Source organism: Gavialis gangeticus, unplaced genomic scaffold, assembly GCF_001723915.1.
Source record: "Gavialis gangeticus isolate Ggan-Ray unplaced genomic scaffold, GavGan_comp1, whole genome shotgun sequence".
NCBI lineage: Eukaryota > Metazoa > Chordata > Crocodylia > Gavialidae > Gavialis > Gavialis gangeticus.
In genome coordinates, this window is record NW_017729025.1 from 113,331,041 (window position 1) to 113,352,161 (window position 21,121).

General features: G+C 41.3%; 1 protein-coding gene across 4 annotated transcripts in view; it reads right to left on the minus strand.

Moving 5' to 3' along the window:
- Positions 1-21,121, minus strand: part of ANO1 (anoctamin 1) — a 166,334-nt gene that overhangs the window by 109,804 nt on the left and 35,409 nt on the right. The window lies entirely within an intron of this gene.

Consider the following 21,121-nt stretch of genomic DNA (forward strand, 5'->3'; position numbering starts at 1 on the left):
GGGGGGGGGGCAGCTCCTGCTGTTGTGTGCACCTTGGGAGGGCATGGGGGAACATGTGCCCCCAGACCTGCGTGGGGCAGGGTGGGCTGTCACTGTGGGCTGGGACTATGCCAGGCTCTTCCTGACAGGCACTGGGCCAGGCTGTGCTTGGGGCAGCCCTGCTAGGGAACGATGCGGGGGGGGAGACCTGCAGCCATCAGAAAATTTTCCATATCTCCTCCAACGCCCCTCCCAGTACCGCTGCCCACCCAAACCTGATTGGAGCACAGCCCAGCCCCCACTGGGAAGGTCCCAGCGCAGCCCTGGCCCCAGCCCAAAATAGCAGGGCACCCTCACCCCATGCAGATCCATGGGCATACACCCTCTGTGCCCTCCTGGGGTTGCGCACAGCAGCGGGAGCTGCCCCCATCCCTGCACCCTCTGGATGAGCTGTGGCTCTATCCTGTGCCCTGCCCTGTCCTGGCTGGGTAGTGCCAGCCCCAGCTCCAGCCCCACTCCCTCCTTCACTGCGGGGGCCTTGATCTGCACTCCCACACAGCCTTCCCCCCCACCGCTTCCACCACAACAGACTTACCAGTTGGACACAGCTCTCCATGCTGCCAGGCTGTGCTCCTCACCACCTACATGCTGCATTGTGGCTGTGTGCATGCATGGGGCATTTATCAGCCAGTTTATAGTCCACATCAGGCAAAAAAGCTGATTTCTGATACAGCCAATTTCCTTTATATTGGTGCACCTCTGTCACCCACCTGTGGGGAAATATGTGCTCAAATTGTAGCATAGTCAGTCGATTCCAGATTGGCCCTATCAGCCATCTTTGGAATCACAAATAAGACAATCATGGAAGACAGTTATCCTTGACTGCAAGGGATTGTTGAAGAAGAATATCCAAATGTGTTAGTCTCCTTTATGAATACTGAAGGAGAAGAGGTTCTTGTTTTCATGTGCCTTTAGGAAGCAGTCCCATTCAAGATTCCAGTTCCATTTCATTGCTGGTTTCCATTGTTTGATCTCAGAAGGCCTAATCCCAGCCCCTTTTTTCTCACTATAGTTTGGCATCTTGAAGACAAAAGCAACTCATGTACAGGTCAAATCTGGTCAATTTATCTTGTAATAAAAAGGCTGGGGAAGCAACTGAAGTCAAAGCTGCATGTTTTTCCCCTTCCTCAGTCCTGCTTATACCTCTTCAGCTTAATATTATGTAATTATAACTGCATGAATATTTGGGAAGATCACTCATTTGGAGAAGGAGGACCAAAGCATCTGAAATGGAAGGTGTCTGTATGGTAATTCTTCCCCGATAAATGTTTGGGAACTATTGCTGGTTGTTTGAACATAAACTTTCACTCTGCAGCTCATAGATCAGCCAGTCAGTGTCTGTAAGGGCCTACGGTACGTCCAGCTAATCTTTGGGAGAGGGCAAGGTCATGTATGCCTTCCAAGCTGGAAGTCCCAGGCTTTGTGGAATTTTCTTGGGAAATCTTTCTCCAAGAAGGAATCATATGGGAGGATATCCACTGGCTCTCATCTGACACCTCCAGAAGGTGGCAGAATCCTGATATTTTAATGCCAATAAATTTAAAAGTCTTCCCTCCCTGTTCCCCCATGAAAGCATGATGAAATGGTGCAAACAATATAAACAAAACCCCTGCTCAGGGTTCAAATCTAGCTGAGCCTAGAACTTCTTAGATTACAAGAGGTCTAGTTACCCTCTTTTCTTCTTCATGAATTCTAAAATTTCTGTAATTATCCAATGTTTATTTAAGTACCTTTTAGGTTAGGCATCGGAGACAGAGATGGTGCCTTTAGGCAAAGGGGAGAGCAAAAAGAGCACCAAGCCAAGTGTAGCTGAGGGAGACACTGTGACTCAGGGGACACGTACAGGCTGCATAGTCCAGACATACCTCAGCTAGATGTAAAACTAGCTTATTGGCAGGTTTGAATCAGCTGGTGCTGGGCTGTGTGCTGCTGTAGCTATACCAGAGGTGGGCAAAATATGGCCCACAGGGTAGCTAGCTTAGGTATACCCACACTACATGGCAATCTTCAGTGAAAGATCTTTCAGAGTCAGATTTTTTTCCTGTTTTCTTTTTGGTCTGGGAGTGCTGGGAAGGTAATAATAATTTGCTGATGACCTATGCCAGGGATGGCTAACTTGTGGCATGGGCAGCTTATGTGTGTGGTGTGTGTAAGACTGGGGAGGAAGCAGGCAGCACAGGGCAGATAGGGCAGCGTACAGAAAGTAGAGCAGCTGACTGGAGGGGGAGTACAGGGCAGGGAAGGAGATTGGAGTGGCACTCAGGATGGGTGTGGGGCTCAATTTGTGGCACTCATGCTGAAAAGTTTGGCCCTCATCACAGCAATTATGACCAACTGCTCCTCTATTAAGAATTTTAGTCCATGCTCAAATGCACTGAAGTCAGTAGTCAACTTGCAAGCTGGGCTCCTGACTTCAGTGCATTTGAGCATGGACTAAAATTCTTAATAGTGATTCTGGTCCTGAGGAAACCTTTCAGTTTTAAACCTGAAAGTTTTGAACCAAGTTGAACCTAAGAATCTTCTGAGGGCCACCAAGTAGCTGTTCCTTAGGGCATGAGTTACTGGTGAAAGCTGCTGTTTGTGGTGGAATATTGTTTGATACAAAAAGGATGGAATAAAATTTGTTCTGTCCTGTTTCATTTCTTAGGAAATGGGGATGAGGAATTCTCTGGTAATCTCCCAGATCTGAACATAACAAAATCCGCCAAACCCTGCCTAAAGTATATGTGTGGGTGCATATTTTTTGGAAGAAAGTCATACAGGTAACAATCAATTCTGTCAGACAGAAGCTCCTCAGGGTAAAAGAGGGAGTTATTAACCGAAACTGAGAAGACATCACTTGCCTTGAAACAAAAGTTTTTAAAAAAATCAAACGAGACAAACGACTAAGCTTGATTAAGCACAGCTGCAAATCATACACTTGTATGAATATGAACTAAAGGGAAAGAACCCTTAGGGAGGAGTATTACGAATAAGGAGATAGACAAGAGTAACACCGAGGATTTTACAACATTGTTTTCTAAATGGGATAGTAGCAATAACTGAGAATATGCTTGTGTGCGCACAATACAAAAATCTTTGCTCCGGTGAATTTTCTCCCCATTTAACATCTTTGTATTTCCAGTCTGTTCCTTACTGAGAACAATATTGCAAATGAATCTCACTGATGACAAAGTAATCTGAAATATGTATATAAGGTGAGATACCAGAGATACTTTTCAGTTTTGTTTTCTAATCAGTACTAGCATAATTATTAGTAGAATACTGTAAATTACAGGAATTTGGGACTTGATTATACAGTCCTTACACACTGAAGTAATGTAGGGGTTTATAACTAGTTTTCTATGATTATGCTCCAAAGTAATTCCATTGACTTCAATAGGAGCACAAACTCAAGTAAAAACGTAAAGTATGAATAAAAACTAGATGACTAGACATTCCTCTCTGGCTCCCAACAGCAGAATGGAAAAAATATTTTCAGTATTATACTTTAAAAGGACATGCATTGTCCTCAGCAACATGGGAAATTCTTATTAGAACCAGTGGAAGATCAGTGTGTAGTATGAGTACAAAAGATTGCACCATCAGTTAGTTGCTAAGATGAGTCTGACTATACATAAATACATTTTTGCAGGTAGCTGAATGAAATAATTCAGCTAAACCTGGATTCTTTTACCTCATCCCCTTTTTGTTTTCTGTTTAAAGACTGTGTTTAAACATAGTTTAAACAGCTGGAACAAAATATAAATAAGTACATCAAGCTTTGACATCTGTTATTTCCAACACAGAAAAACATACTGCTCTGCCTATATCTGGATCAACATAAGGATTGGAGCTTTTCACACTGAATAAAGTGAACTACTGTATCTTTATTGCCACAGAATTTTAAAACCGGCCCCTAAAAGTTTTTGTGGTATTGCAAACTTGTTTTTAGAATTTGTACAATTAAAAGAACAAGTTTAGTTTTAACTGTTGTGATAGAGTAGTGTCTGATGGCCTTATTACAAGAAGTATACAAATACATTAAGAAAGCTTCTTAGTAGTCTGTAGTAAATATATTATTTTTGCTTTCTAGATTCTGCATTTGGCTTGTGTTTTATTTCTGCCAGCATTGGACAGCCAAACATCACATCATACCTTTTCTGAAGATATATTGCCACCTAGCAGCAGGAGTCTTCAGAAAAATCTTTCTCTTCCCCCCACTCTTTTCCTTCTTTGATCTGCAGTGTTTGAAACCAAAGGTTGTTCTGTCAGGCTTGTATTAAAATGAGAATACTCTCCCCCACAATATTTGCACTACTTAACTCGTTCTCTTCCACCTCTTATTTTTGATACATTTTACAACTCATAAGGAAGGCTGGATTAACAAGAGGAAATCTTTTATCAAACCGCAGAAAAAGGACAGCAGGGACTTCTCCTAAAAACTTCTTTTGTTTATGACCTATAGGGTTATTTTCCATGGCCTATTAAAATCCTGCAATGAGAATGCCAACAAGGATACCCATGGTTGGCAACCACAGCTGTGCTTTTTTGAGACTGACACCTGTTTACTAGCAACTGGACTGAGACCAGTAACATATTCTGAAACCATTAAACACTCCAATTAGCATTCTTACCTGCAATAACCTTAGCAACACCAGACTTCAGAGGAGCACTGAATGAGTCTATATTCTTGATTCTTTAATGATATAATTATAATAATCCACTGTGTACTAGCAGTTAGATGCTATATAGAGGTGAATTAGAAATACCGATTGACCTGGCAGCCAGGAGAACAGCTGTAAAAGGCAACTGACCAACCCCAAAAGTAGATTTATAGTTTCAGCCATGCTGACACCTCCTGTCAACCCCTTTGCAATGATGTGAATCCATAACCCTTTGATCTTTGCAGCAATGTACTACGTGTGGCACTACGGATCTGGCCTGAAGCCTTGCTTTTGTATCTATTTTAAACTTGGCTATGATCAAGAATTGTACAGAGCACAATTAACTTAAGTGACCATGAAATGGGGGACATAATTCTACATTTTTTAAAGCATTAAATAATGCAATAAAATGTTCCAGGGGCTATGTTTTCTCTTCAGGGAACAAGTTACTTTTAAGAAGAATTATCTACAGCTATATTAGATAGAACTTCATTGTGCCTTCAAGTCACATAGGCTGAAGTAATGCTCGGACATTACAGCATTTTTTGTCTCCAATATTTAGAGTAAGATGCACAAAAGCTAATGAAATTAAAGGAGAGAGAAATACTCAGGAGGACCACTCCAGTCCTCTCAGTATTGTTATAACAAGTATTTTAAAATATTTTTAAAGTATTTTTAAATAAGAAGCATTTTAAATGTTATGACTGGGGGACGGTCTACACAACTGAAATGATCAGGAACATTAAAAATAAGAAGTAGGAGAATACACAAAAGCGATGTCACTTCTGTTTTACATATATTTCTGTTTGGTTGTTTAAAGTTGAATTTATAGGTTTAACAATAATGCACCCAACATTTGTTCATAAGTGTAATCTAACATGATTTGCCAAGACTTTGAATTCCATATATGAATATGAAAGGGGCACTTAATCATCATTTTATTTTTTGGTAAAGTGAATATTTTGTGTGAGATTCTGAGGACTCAAAGGTTTTCACTGATCGCTGAAACTCAACAGGACTTATGCTTCTAATTCACTCATAGACTTTGGACAGTCCCACATTTTACCTTTTAAAAAAGCCTTAAGTAAACATTTTTTTCAGCAAAAAATGTTTGGATAAAGTCTATTTTTAAAATTAATACAATATTTATAGATTACGAAATGCAAGCTTGTCAACCACCAAAAAGTGGGTGCTATTTTAATTTCATTCAAGGCCCAATATTAGCTGGCGTATGTGAAGAAGTCTATTTTTTTCATAACTGTAATTGAATAAGTTGTATTTTTCTCATTTATTATCTAACTATATGAGTTGTGTATAGTACTTTTTCAGCCAATAAGAGACATACTGAGGCAAATTCAGCTCTAAGTTATGTCAGCATGTGTGCAGAACTCTGACCACATTATACAAGCAGAATAACATCAGTGAAATTATTCTGCATTTACATCAGTGTTATTGAGATCTTCAGTCACTAAGTTCTTACACCAATGTTATTGCAATAAACTGCCCTAGTCCTGAAATCCTTATTCACATAAGTAACCTATAACTTCCAAAGGATGACTATTAAGTGTGTTTATACATGACAAAAGGGGGAAAAAATGAAGACAGGGTGAAACTGGTTAGGGAAGAGAATTGAATTAGTTTTATAGCCTATAGTATAGATCCTGTTAGTGAGCTATTTTTTCATGTTAATTGTTTTCAAGTTTAATTTTTAATTGGACGGGAGGGAGAGCAACAGCAGTGTTCACCCCCTGGGCTCCAAGAAAGCTGAGGCTTGGGCCAAACCTATGTTGATCAATTGGTGAACTCAGAATGCTCTGGGAAAACACAGAGTTCAGGCAGAAGCTGCACTGACATGTGGATGTGCTCAAAGAGCTCACTGAGAATGCTGCACCCCCCTGAATTCCTGTGGCTCTGCACTGGATTCAAGATGTAGCATGGAGGGTACTGAACCAGTACCCCCTGGAAAATACTAAGTAGCTCTGTGATGTTAGATTTATATCTCATAGGAAAGATATTACCTTTAAAGTCATGTAGTCAATTATTAAAAACCCTAAGCTAGTCCTAAGATGAAATCTTAGCAATGGCACCCTTTCCAGATTCCAGTCAACTTCACCTACATTTCTCTGGCAGTTTTTCTTGGATGAACTATTCCTCTTCACTTTCTGGTTTAAGCTGTAAAGCATTATTTCTGGGTGATGTTGATGAGTTGCTACGTTTCCCTGGTAGGTGAAGTGTTCCTTCAAGTCATCACACAGGCATACAATAAATAAAGGCATAGACATAACAAATTATATTAGAAATAATAATAAAAAAGAGTGGGTCTTCTAATCAACCAAGATGATGTCCAATGTGCCTGAGGCCTCATTAAACAACAGATTAAGCGGTGGTCACTAGAAAAGGCAGATAATACAGGGACAGGATAGAGTGTCCTAGTTATTAAGAAAGTACTGGGAGAGACCTCAATATCACAGTGGTCCATGGGTGTGATATAGTGTATTTGCTAAAGAGCATATACATCCCCAAAGCCTGCAATGGCATAGCTAGGGTCAGTGGCATACTATTCAGGAAAAGAAGCAGCTCCTCTTCAGGATCCTCTTTAGGATTCCTCATGGAATCCCCTTCTGAGTAGCAAGATTCTTGGAACAGAGAACATATGTGTCAGCATATTCATTTGGCTCTTTAGTACTGGCAAAAGAAAGGGTTTGGACCAACTCATATGTTCAATTTCCTTACATGAAAGGCACTTTAGAAGTGCAAAATATTGTGTGTGAAATCCCAAATTACTGTTCCAGCTGCCCAATAAATTATTTATAGTTTGGCCCTCAAAAGGGAATCTGACAACAATAATGCCATGGCATATACACATCATGGAATCCCCACCTTAACAACAGTCTGTTGTGTTAAGTTTCTGTTTGTAGATGAAACAATACACACACACCTACAGCAACTACATCCTTAACGTTGTGTCATCGAGACTTGCAGTGGATTGAATTACTTCCAGAAATAGAAAGGGTGTTGCCTTAACGCCTATTTTACATTAAAAACTGTTTTCTTGGAAGTGCACAGGTTTCTACAACAGATAAATAAATACAAGATCCCAGAGGGCCAAACCACACCGCCCACAGTAAAGGCTGTGTACCAGTATGGTACATCAAAATTGGATGGTATACCTTAAAATCACTTCTTGTGTTCTTTCCTTCATGAAGCCTTAAGGAGGGAACCACTTGGGCACAGCTGATCTGCAAATAACGCTATCTCCTACATGCAAACATATACATATACAAGCTGACCAGTTAGGTTCTGCAGCAGAAGACTGGAAAACTTGTTAGAGGGTTCACAAATTATTTGAAAGCCTACCAATCAGTTCCTTTATTCCAGTCGTTTTCAAGAGGTTTTCAAGAGGTTTCCAGTGGTTTTCAAGTGGTTCACAGACCTCTGGGGGGGCCAGAGACTATGTCTAAATGGTCTGCAAATGTCTAAATGGTCTCCTTCATGACTATGATCAATTAAAAGTATGTGAATAAACACTCTTACAATTCAAAGGGGTCCACACCTTCATTAGAATTTTTTTAGGGGTCCACAAGTAAAAAAAGGTTGACAGGCACTGCTGTATGCTACTGGAAAGGAAAAATGGGGAAAATTTCCATGAAGTCATGGAGTCAATTTTCACGGAGTTCTCCTGTGATTATTCCATTGGCCAACCAGGAATTATACCCCTGGAAATAATGTGGCCTACAACTGCAGAATCCTGCAAGTTCTGTATGTTGGCAGAACCACCCATGCAGAGACTTTTGGTTTATAAGTTGGACTGTTCCTGGATTGTCTGTGTCATTCTGTTTCCTGACAGCACATTGTCAAGGACTATCAGAATTAAATAGGGCCCATCATACACCACTGGTTATCACTGCTCTAAGGAAGCCTCAGCAAGAGCTACCACCCCTGCTGTTTGACCCGCCCCCCCCGTGGTGTAACACAGACGTGACAAGAATTTTGCTTTCAAGAATTTGGGGTACAGTTCCCCCAAAACCCCTGCACCGATCTTCTTGAAACTTGGCAGGCTTCATGCTCTCAGCAGGGGCTACCAACCCTGCAAGCTTCATCCAAATTAGACAGAAAAAAACAAAGTTATAGATATTTCATTGATTCTCCCATTATACCCTATGGACAGATCTCTGAAGCAGCTCCAAAGCTTCGGAGCCGCTTCAGCTGGATCAAGGCGGAAACCCGGTCCAGAGCTTTGAATTGGATCGCTGCCATCCGAAGCGGCTGGATCTGAAGCCAGATTGGATTGCTGCCAACTCGCACAGGCCTAGTTTTTAACACTATGGATTTCTACTGGAAATTTGGGTATATATTTTGCAATGTGCTTTCACACCTAACAGTGCTAACATTACGCTGCACTCTGTAGAACCCCTGAAAGGATCTCAAGACACCTTAGGGTGCTATGACATCCAGCTTGAGAATCACCGAGCTAGAGACTGATCATATCAGGTATGACAACATTAGAATTTGACAGAACACAAAGGAGAATGCCTTGTATTCAGTGCCACCTGAGTTTTTGTTACATCAGAAGCACAATCATGATTACTACATCAACCTCAATTTCCATTAAGCCTAACTATAAATGACCACTTACATTTGTTTTACCAAGAGGGGACCAAAATTCTGAATTTCTTGTGAACACAATGTTCTTGCTGAGCCCCAAATTGCAATGGGAATTTTGTTCATCCAACTGAGCCCATAAAACTTATCATTGTATTGTGAACAAAGAAACACAGAACAACATGTATCCAAATGAAAATGAAGGCAGCAAATGGGGAACACCAGTGGAGTTGTAGAAAGAAGTGTTTTCCTGTTCTCCCCAGAAGACAGCTTGCTTTTGTCTTTAATCCCAGACATTAAGGTGTATAAACAAAAAATGTTTACAGCACACAGAAAACTTGTTGTTCTCTTGCAAAGGAAGGAGTAATTTATAAAATTACTCATGGTTTCTTCAGGGTCAAAAGAATTTTAGCACCAGCCATGAATCTTTAATGTAGAAACTTTAGAGCAACTAAAGTCATAAATCAGACCATAATGTACCACACATTATCTGTTCTGTGATTTTCTGTCTGATAATATAGAGGGTAAAAGGGGAAAGGGAAACTGCAGTGAACAGCAAGCCTTTAGAGCACAAATAAAAACATATGAAACAGGCAAAGACATCTTATTTGTTCATTTGCCTGTGAAAAGCTTGAGATGCTGCATCCTTTAATAAGATTCATTGGTGGGGTGAGGTGAACCAAGATTTCACCTTAGAAATTTGAGAGAGATTTCTACCCTCAAAATATGTTATTTCTATTTTTACTTAACCAAAATAAAATTTGCTCACTATATTTTTAACAGTAAAACAAACTGTTCATGTATCTGGTAAATGTTTATCAGATCGTTCAGTTGGAAAATTAAATAGTGGAATAAAATGGAATTAAACTTTAATATTTTGCTGATCTTCAAGCATAGAAACGTGGTAAAAAGCAATATTACATATGCTGAAAAATTTGTATATATTTTTTTTACCAAGACACTTAGAAAAGTTCTTTTATTTTTATTTTGGACATCTTCCTTCAACATAGCTTGTCATTCAGAAACAGAGTTAGCTAGATATGCAAGCTACAATCTTCAGACTTTATCACTCTTTATAATGTCCATTCCACACTGATACATTCAACTCGTTTACAAAAACATCATGTGTTGCTTTCCAGTTAGGATTCTGTTCATATGAATGTACTTCTATTTTTTAAATGAAAACATCAATTTACACTGCTTATGTTCTTCAGAAATCACATTAAAGTGGCATTAAAAAAAATCAGGAGAACTTTTAAAAAGACATAAAAATTCACCTTATCAGACCAATATTTAGCAGTAGCGAAGAGCAATAGGAGTAAGAAGTGACCTGCAGATTAAGACCTGTGATGGCATAATACCAAATAATTGAAAGAATTGTCTTAAATCTGATGGAGATGGTTTATAGATTTGCTTTTGAACCTAGTAATGGCTACTTTATTAATATTTTGAATTTCTAGACCCCTTTGCTGTTGCTATTCTTTGTTGGGGTTGGCTATACATTACAGATATTCTGTGAAGCACTAGAGCAACAGCAGCAACAGTGTAACAGGTGTGATAACACTAGATCAGCAACTGGCTAGGCAAGCAGAATATTAACCTGTTGGATTAATTTGGAGACATATTCTATTTTAAGCCATTTGAACTAATCGCAATGGCTGAAAATATTCCAAGTCATTACATATGAGTGCTTTTTTATACTAGCATTTTACAGCCTAACTCAAGTTTGGAACACCTTTGTATTAGGGCCCTAGTAATCCTGAAAAGCATAATCTGAAAATTTATGTACACATTTCTAGCTTCTTTGCATCAAAGTATAGCCTGATTTTTACAACATTGGAGCCCCCTGGCCTGGGGTTATAGACATTGCATAGTGGGCTCTGAAATATACATTACACTGCCAGCATAGGAGCTATTTTTGAGTGGTAGGAAGTGTGACAGGGACACAAAAGGTGGAACCTGTTGTAGGCAGTGCTACAAAAACTGGCATATGGCCCACTATTGGTCAGTAGGGAAAAAATAGTGGAGCAGGGACATTATTTTCATGAGAACACTTGGCCTCTATTCTGATCCCAAATTGGAGAAGGGATGAAACGTAATGAAAAAGTGGTTTAGATCCACTTTCTTCTCAGTGGTGGCAGATGACAGAACAAGGAGCAATGGTCTCAGGTTGCAGCAAGGGAAGTTTAGGTTAGATATTAGGAAAAACTTTCTCACTAGGAGGGTGGTGAAGCACTGGAACAGGTTACCCAGAGAGGCTGCGGAATCTCTATCCTTGGAGGTTTTCAGGACCCAGCTAAACAAAGCTTTGACTGGGATGATCTAGTTGGGGATGGTCCTACTCTGAGCCGGGGGTTGGACTAGATGACCTCCAGAGGTCCCTTCCAACCCTAATTTTCTATGATTCTATGAATGTAAAAAAGAAGTTTAAAAATCTTACTTTAATCTATTGTATTGATATAAATTTAATTTAGACTTTCTTGTTTTATGTGGCTTTGAGTTTTCTTTCTTGGTGAGAGATAATTTATGATATTCTGTCACTAAAAGAAATTATTTGGAATTGAACTTAAACAGTTCCTGACTTGTTTATTCATTGCCTACCTGAGGGGCTAATTCCAGCCCTTGAAAGGCCCTTGTAACCAAAACAGAGGAAAAGGAAATAAAACTCAGTGTCAAGAATTCTGGATTTAAGCAGTAATGCAACCTATTGCCAGGGAATTTGAGAAAGTAGTAAGCTGTATGACTGGCTGGTGCTGAGGTGTTCACAACAGACTGACAAGACAGAATAAAAGGGTGGCTTGTGGAAGAAAAGGGAGCTTAGATACCATGTTAAAAGGTATATACATCACTACACAGAGTAGTTTTGATAGGAGACACTCTGAAGCTTTGGAGTTCCTGCGCCCTATCAAGAAGCATGTATGTCAGCATTATTACCACTGAAAAAATTGTTCCAGCCGAAAGTAGTAGCAAGGCACCTCATGGCACCTACTCCAGCCTGCCATGTGAATTCCTACAATGCACAATCAGAATTCCTCTTAACTGGGATATACCTTGTGGTTTCTCTGCTCAGTTTGCTATATAGACCTTGAGGCACAAGGGCAGGACTTGGCCCATTGCCCCCTAAACAAGATTCAACACATGAAATATCAGACAACAGCTGACAACAAATAAGGCAGCGCCTTAATTATTTTACTAAATAAATCATATTATTTATGGAGACATACTGATAATCTGGAGGTTTCCTGGCATGTCAAAGTCAGCTTGGCTCCTTTCCTTATGCAAATTGTATTAGGATGATTTATGGAATTAGCCCTGGAGGTCTGTACATATTCCATACCAGATCAACAATCTAGGGCCACTGACAGATGTTCAATTAAAAGCATGATGAGATATGATCCTTAATCCCAACAACTGCAATTCTTGCCATACCACACGCATGGCAGGACACACTTTTGTAGAATCAGGGATCAGATCCCAATTGTGCCCTACTTGGCAGTGCAGAGGGAGCTCAGGATCATGATCCCAGGCACCTCTTGCACTGGCAAAAGTGCTGAACAATCATCTGATTGTTGGTTGGCTCCAGGGATCCACCAGGTTGGTTCAAGCACCTGGAGCCAGCCAACAATCAGCTGATTGTCAGCTAGATCAAGACTGCACTGAAGCTCAAAACAGCCACTGTATGGTCCCCGCCAGCCAACAATCAGCTGGCTCTGTACTTTAAAGAGGTCTGATATACTCCCCATTTCCTAAAACTTGCAGCTGTGTGAAATTGGGTGCTACACACTGCTTTTTCCTCTCTACCTATTTTGCATAAACGAATGTTCCCAAGTCTGGCAGGCCCCACCCCATCTTTTTTGCTTTGTACAGTTCAGCTCTAGCTAAGTTTTCTTTTTGGCATTCCAAAAGAACACACATATTTCCCTCTGTACTTTTACTATCTGCCTCCACATCAATGGAAATAAAATTCCTGTAAATAATTGTCAGTAGCACAGCCTTAACCACTGCCACTTTTCCAGCAAAGGACAGCCTCCTTCCAACAAATAAACTGAAGTATTTGCCATATCCTTGATGTCACCTTCTCCCATGCTATAATATCTTTCCCCTCAGCATCCATCAGGATCCTAGCACTCGATTTCTGTCTCTCATTTGAAAGCCCAACTTCTCCAAGTGCTACCAGCTCCCCACTCCTATTCTGGTGTTTTTTGATTTGTTTAGTTTAGCCCCCATCACTTCTCCATACTCAGATGTATGCTTCAGCACCCTTTCCATTGAAAGTCTATCTCTAACTACTACATTTATATCATCCATGTATAATACACATTTTCCCCCTCCTGGTATCTTTACTCTGTTTATGACCTTGTCTTTTCTTATTCTTTGTGCTGCTTTATTTCTTTGTAGTTCTCAGCCCTTTCAATCTTTTCCCTGAAGTTCTTCGACCTTCCTTCCAGAAAAATTCTCCCGTTCTCTTCTTCACCATCATTCACCATTCTCTGGTACTCTTAAAATATTTCTTCAGTGTTCTCCAGCCCTCATAGTTTCTTGTATATGCTTGACATATCTCCTCCTCTTGTAACAGTCACACATTTAACTTCCACACTTCCCTTCCTCTTATGGGTCTTTTACCAAGACTCAGTTCCACCTTCAGCATCCAGTGATCATTAAATGTTATACACGCTTTTTTTTCTTCCTTATATATTTCTTTTTATACAAACACAAAGGCAATTCTTGACTGTTTCCTTCCACTGGGGTCAGGCCTAGTGAAAATTTCTCCCCTGCCCACACATCCCTTAATTACTCTTCTTTTATTTACTAACAATCAGGATGAACTGTCTAAAGTTCCGCCTTCTCCTTCCCTGTTCTGTCACCTGCTTCTGTTATGCAACTGAAGTCTCCCATTATTACCTATGGTCTCCCTTCGACCACATAAACTGCTACCTTTCTAAGTATAGCCTTCCTTACCTCCCACTCTGGTGGTGCATATATGTTGAAAACTTCTAATTCTGCTCCCCTGACTGATAGTATAATTCACTGCTGTCTGCCACTGATGAGGTCTTCCACCTGCTTTGCTTTCACCTCTGGATTCTTGAACAGTATTGCTACTCCAGGCACTTCATTTTTATTTGTCCCTGACCACAAGGACAGTCCCCATCTCCACATTTTCTCAAAGCACTTACAATCTCTTTCCCCCAGTATCTCACATTCTTGTAGGCAGATTAGGCCTGCCCTTAATTGTTTTAACAGTGATTCAATCTGTTCCCATCTTTTCCTGGTTAGTCCACTCCTGACATTAATAGATGCTATAATCATTGTTGCTGTGTTTGTTTTAAAAAGACCGCACCTGTCCCTTTAAGGTTCACTGGCACTGCTGCTCACTGTGGTTGACTCCTCCATTTCCCACACTCTCATGCTTGTTGCTTTTGCAAGCCTTGCATTCAGGAAAGCTTCCGTTTTCCCACTTCCCCACTGCTTCCCACCTCCAACTTGCTACTGCAGGCTGGAGCCCAAGAGACTTAATAGAGGGAAGCTGCTCTCTGGTTCTGACTCCAACTCATTCTCTTCATTTTCATGTTTCTTTTTCCTCACTTTCTTCCCATGTTTTCTTCCCTTGACTCACCCCCCCAATCTCTTTTTAAGGAAACATTTTTTATGTTCCAGGTCAAATTAGCCAGACTATGTCCAAATCCATTTGAATCATTCAAGAACCATATGTGGTCCTGCTATCGGTAAGTATCCTTCACCCCAGCCTGGGGATTCAGATACTTCCAAATCCTTTAGCAGATATCCTACGTGGAAGCCCAAGCCCAGAGACTTGGGCGTAGGCAACTTGTAGGGAGGGCACAGGGGGGCATGTGACCACCCTGAGATTGGCCGATGCTGCCGGCTTCTGCGGGTGGTCACCGCTCACCACCCACCCCCCACTTGCTGCTGCCACTGCCAGCATCTGCAAGTGGTTGCTGCTCACCACCACTCCATCACCGCCACCCCACACTCACCGCTCTCCCCCGACGCCAACGCCAACGTCTGCAGGCGGTCCCTGCTTACCGCCAATGCTGTCACCTACAAATGGTGCCCCCCCAGTTTTGGGAGACACCAGTCTTTCATGGGCTTGGGGTTCAGATGACCCCGAATTTCACTTGCCCTCAGCCATATGGTGGCAGGATCAAGCTAGGGAGGAGTCTTCCATTTCCATAAAGTTGGCATGTAGCCGAGATCCTCCCACTGGAAGCTGGCCAGTGGGAAGCTAACTATGAGGCTGTCATAGGCAGTTCTGTCGGCAAGGAGACAAGGGTGCAACCTTCCATTACACAGTGCCATTTTAATTGCAGTACCTCAGCCAGAGTATCTCCCCTGCCACCACTTTTATTAGTGTTATATCTGTTTCTTGTAAGCTGGAGTCATATGTCCAAAAACCACTCCTGTCTTTAATACTTCCAAAGTAGGTGTGGGTGCTCATAGTCTTAGCTCCATAGCAAAAGCACTTCATCCTGTGACAACCTGGGGTGCCATTCAGTGTTATCATTAAATACATAAACATGATTCACAAGATACACCCACAGATTTCCAATAGAAATGAGTAGTGTCATACTAACCCTTCCTCACAGGGTGGGCAGGCTAACATCAGCCCAAGCTCATTTGCTCCAGGTGAACCAGGTGTCTCCATCCCTAGGCTGTTACAGAGCTAAGGCAGCAAACTTCTGCTCCCCAACCCTGCCAACAGTGGCACTGGGGGTAGGTGAGGGGAGGAATGGCCCCAGCCACAGTCTGCACAGTGGGTGGAAGGGGGAAAAGACCCCAAGGCAAAGGTTTTCCCCACCTTCTGCAGGTACATTCCCCCCCCCCTCCCGTGGCTGAGAGGTGGGGGGTTGGTGGGAGATGGGGCTGGGCTGACTGCAACCTGGCAGAGGTAAAAGGCACATGGGAATGCCCTCTGGCCTTGGCCAGTTCAGGCATCTTCCTGCCTTGGTGAACCAATGAGGGAATGTGTGTTCTGTTCATTAACCTGTGTAGATTGGATTGATTCCACCTCGGACTTTTGACTGTCTGTACTTGGCCTAAAAGACCATCTTGCTTCCATTGCCCCATGTGATGGTAAAATAGATTTATCTGTACCTTCATTTTCTCATCATGATCCCCCATGGACATTTCGAGATATGGACTCAGTTCTTGCTTCTACTAGTTAATATAGCCGGCATTCCTAATAGTCTGAGTCCCTCCATGCAATCTTTCTGCTCTGTTTCTATATTTTGCTTTATTTACCCATAATAACATTGTTTTTCTTACTATGGATCTTGATATAACAAACCACTGCCATTTTGTGCCAGTGTGGGGAATGTGAAAGAGCTGCATGCTTGTCTCTATCAGCTCTTTATTAAGAGCTACTACTCCTTTTATTAGAAATGAGCAAAAAGGAAAAAAACTCATCTGACCTCAAGATGACTGATTCTGGCCCCTGTGATGTGGCACTGGAAAAGGTAAAGTTTGATTTTAGGATTAGGTATTTTTAGTAAAAATTAGGAAGCGTTTCTGCCATTGTACAAGATGCTGGTGAGACCTCATTTGCAATACTTTGTAATTCTTGTCACCCATATTCAAGAAAGATTAATTCAAACTTGAACAGAGAAAAGCTACTGAGCTGATCAGGGAAATGGAAAGCTTATTATATTAGAGACCAAAAGAATATGGCATCTTTAAACTTACAAAATGGTGGCTGAGAAAAGATATGACTTGTCTCCATAAACACTTGAGAATGCTTGTGAACACAATAATTGCTTTACACAGACTTTTATTTTGAGTGTGTCTATACCATAAAAATCCAACATAAATATAGGATTCTCCTGAAATCATTTTTACAATTCAGCTTTTAAGCTGGATTGACTGACACACAAACTAACTTATGAGAGTTTAAAGAATGAGTCAATGGTACAATTCAGAACCAGGCTGTCAGTTCTTCTTGCTCTGACTCCCTGATTAAAACCTTCTTTATTAAGGCCCTGGAAAATATCAGAATATAATGGAGTAGAATTAGGACTGGATTCTGCAATGTAGAAAGCATGCTGGCCCTGATGCAGCAAATTCCTTAAGCATGTGCGTATATTTAAGCACGCTCTGAGTCCAGTGCAGTCTTGTAGCCAACATGCTCTCCTGAGAGCTGTTTAAACTTCCAAAGACAAAGAGAAGAAACATGAAAATAGAACACGGGTGGGAAAACAAAGAAGAGGAAAAGTAAAAAAGAAGAAAAGCAGTTTTGGGTGCAACAGTTTTTTTCTTGTCTGTATTTCTGTTGAAAGGCCACATTTCATCAAAATCTTAATTTAAAAAGATCAAAATTTGGACATCTTTAACTAGCTAATCATCCTGTCTAAATAATCTGCATGTACAGGCCTCTGTTATACCAACTGTGAAATGGATCAATGTATTTAAAACACTTCTAGTGAACATGAAGAATCTTTAATTTTTATTTGACCCTCACAAAAAAAGGGATTTAATTACAATCTGAGCAGAGGTTAAGCACGCATGTAATGTTATGCATGTTAATTCTGCTGACTTCAACAAAACCACTCATGCTTTAAGCAGCAGGGCTTTAAACAGTTAAGCAAAAATCACTGGCAGATCCTCTTAACAAGACTGACCTTAAGGACATTTGAAACAAGAGGCCACAGCGTAGGGCATCAGTGCAAAGCCAGGGCACTCTCAGTTGCAAGTATACTTGGGCTTATTGCCACCAATACGCCTGGACACATTTCCATCATGTTACTTGTAAAACAGCTGCTATCCACTGGCACCGCCTAAGTGTTTCATTACACACACAAACACGAAGTTGCAGACCTTCTGCTTCCTCTATTTATATATTAAAAAAAGTTAGCTCTTTTTCAGAAAAGTTCTGGATTAAGAGAGCTTGTACCAATAGATTTATGGTAGCAGTATCCAAGAAGTTATATCATATCATTCCTGTCTGTTTATGCTATTGGAAAGTTCAGCAAGCATGGCCAGAAATATGTGCATATATCTTGTATTGGCACGTACACATTTATTGACTCCCCAAATCTATCCCTTCAGTTTACTTTGGCTTTTGTGCTTCTTTTCAAACATTACGCTTCTTAAACCACCCAAGCAGATGGTATATATTTAAATTTCATATACTTTTATAAGCATTAACTTATATTTAAACTTTTATTAGGAGATAATTAATTAGCTCCTGCTTGCCTTTCCAGGGTGCAATAGGTGATGGTACCACAGAAAAGAGAAGCAGAACTTTTTAAAATAAATCTCTTTCCAAAGTGTGTCCACATCCTGGCTGATAGAACAGATACACACACTAAGTAACACAGAAGTTGAATGAGGGAATGCCTTATTTCAGAACTAGAGAGAATCTAAAATCTTCTACCTGAAGACAATCATTTTTATGTATCCTGTAATTTTATCCTGCACACATAATATATCTCCTATTACAGAATTTAAAGAGAAAGACTCAAAAACTTCAGTATTTACAACAGCAGAATTTGGACTATATCTGAAAATATGGTACAATTCTTTCAAAAAATAAGATCCCATGTGATTTTGCAGATGTGAACACACAACAAATACTCTTCACTGCTTTCTCTCTTTATTTCTCTTTACCTTTAGTGAGATGACATGGGTCTTTCCCCCTTCCCCTTGTATTAATCCAAAATTCTTTGATTCTATGCTGATGCTATAGCCCTAGTTTAACAAAATCAGTCACTGTGGATTTTTCTAAAATATTTAAGGACTCAGTGCCTTAAACTGAAGTTACACATTATACTGAGACCATACTAAACATGTGTATTGTTAAACACAGTTAAAATTAGAACCTGCTTTTAGCAGTTGCACATCAGGGTTAATACTGTTTCTTGCCTGCACAGTTTTGACTTGCCACCAGAGAGCTAGTGATCAGGACTGTGGCTAGGACTCAGGATAACTGGACTCTATCCCTGCTCTCGGTGGAGGCTGAGGGGGAAGGGAGGGAGCTGGGAGCAGTGCATTCTGGATCATTAGAGGACTTCAAATTGCTCTTTTTATCTCTGTGGAGCCGACTGAAGTTACCCTAGCATAAGCTAGATAGCAGAACCCTGAGTTAACCCTCACCAGAAGAGGTGTACCTTTGAGATGTTCAGACAGTGTTTAGCATGAGTTAAAGAGCTTTAATATGTGGATACTCACAATTTTAGTGCCTTTAGTATGGTCTAAGTGTAAAGTTTAGCTTCACCCTTAATAATGCTCTTGCTCCTCTGCTTTATCTGCTCCCTGTTTAACTTGGTCTCAGTAACAGCCTCTCCCAAGAGTTTCCTATTACATACCATGAAGCATATTTTGATAACTATCAGTTGCATACACTCTAGAGAGATCACTACATGATTTTCTTGGGTATAACCAGAAGAGTTAAGCAAAACAATACCCCCCGTCCCCAAGCCATACCCTAGTAAAGCACTACAGGCAGTATTTAATTAGTAAGCTAACAAATAAGAAGCTATTCAAGTAGAGCACTGGTGTGGTAGCTGTTTATAATGTTTGTGTTATATATTGCGTACATTTGTGAAAAGTATTAAAGGGTTTATAGGAAAGAGTGAGATATCATGGACAGAGAGATGTGAAAGACCTTAAAGGCAAAAAAATGTGGTAGTGAGCAGTAAGAAAAACCGTAATCTGGTCAAGTAATATTGTAACATGTCAGTAGGTTGGTACATAGGTAGATATATCAGGCTGTTCTTGCTTGTGTCTCCTTCTATTGGCTTTCCTAACGTTTCTTGTCTGCTAAACTTTCTACCATTCTATTTTTGTGATTGATCCTATGTCTATTTCCCTATGCAGAGTATACTTTATTGACACTTGTACTGGACTTCACACTGAGCTAAAACTGTAATTTGATTGATGCAATGTGGTAGGATGGCCATTTTAGCCTGTAATTGTTTTAGGGTAACCCATTGTTGAATGAAAACAGTACTAAATCATTGCTGATAACGGGCATTCTGAGGTTATATCAGTATTAGATGAGTAGTTCCTACATAAAGTGAAAATGATTGATCATGCATAGATGACAGAAAACTTATTTTGACAGGTTACTATTGGCACTCATCCTTAAAATTTAAGAGAGCAGCTGTACTGGGGAACAAAGACACAACTAGGACACCATTATCACTGCCACTACCACATACTGTGACTCGGGCAATTACTGCAGCACTAAGCCTTCTTTCTGGTTCTGATCCTCCTAGACAAGAAGGGTGCATCCAGATGAGCGTGCACATGCCTCTTGCCCCATCTCAAACCCCTTTGAGGCGGGGCAAGAGGCATGTGTGGGAATGAAAAAAGGTTCCCTGGGCGGTAGGAGCAGTTCCAGGGCCAGCAGGACCCAGTGGGTGCAGCCCAGTGCACAATCCCCGCACACCACACTGGGTCCTGCCATCATGGGCCCAGTCCAGCTGAGTGGCAGAGGGGCCCTAAGGGCAGCAGGACCCGGCTGGGCCTGGCACGTGGTCCCTGCATGCTGCGCTGGGTCTTGCCACCAAAGGTCCGGCCTGGCTGGGTGGCAGAGAGGCCCCAGGGCTGGCAGGACCTGGCTAGGCCCAGGGCATGGTCCCCGCATGCCACACTGGGTCCTGCTGCCATGGCTCAGAGCACCCCACTGCTGCTGCTGTTGCTAAAGATAAGTTATGGGCCCTGGGCGGTGGGGGGGCTGGGGCCCTCCAGGGTGCCTGGGACCTGGGCAGGGGGGGGCTGCGGCCCTCCAGGGTGCCTATGCATGTGGGGGGGCTGCACCCTGTGGGGGCCCTGGGGCATGCCTATGCATGTGGGGGCTCCTCCTGAGCAGCCCTCCCATA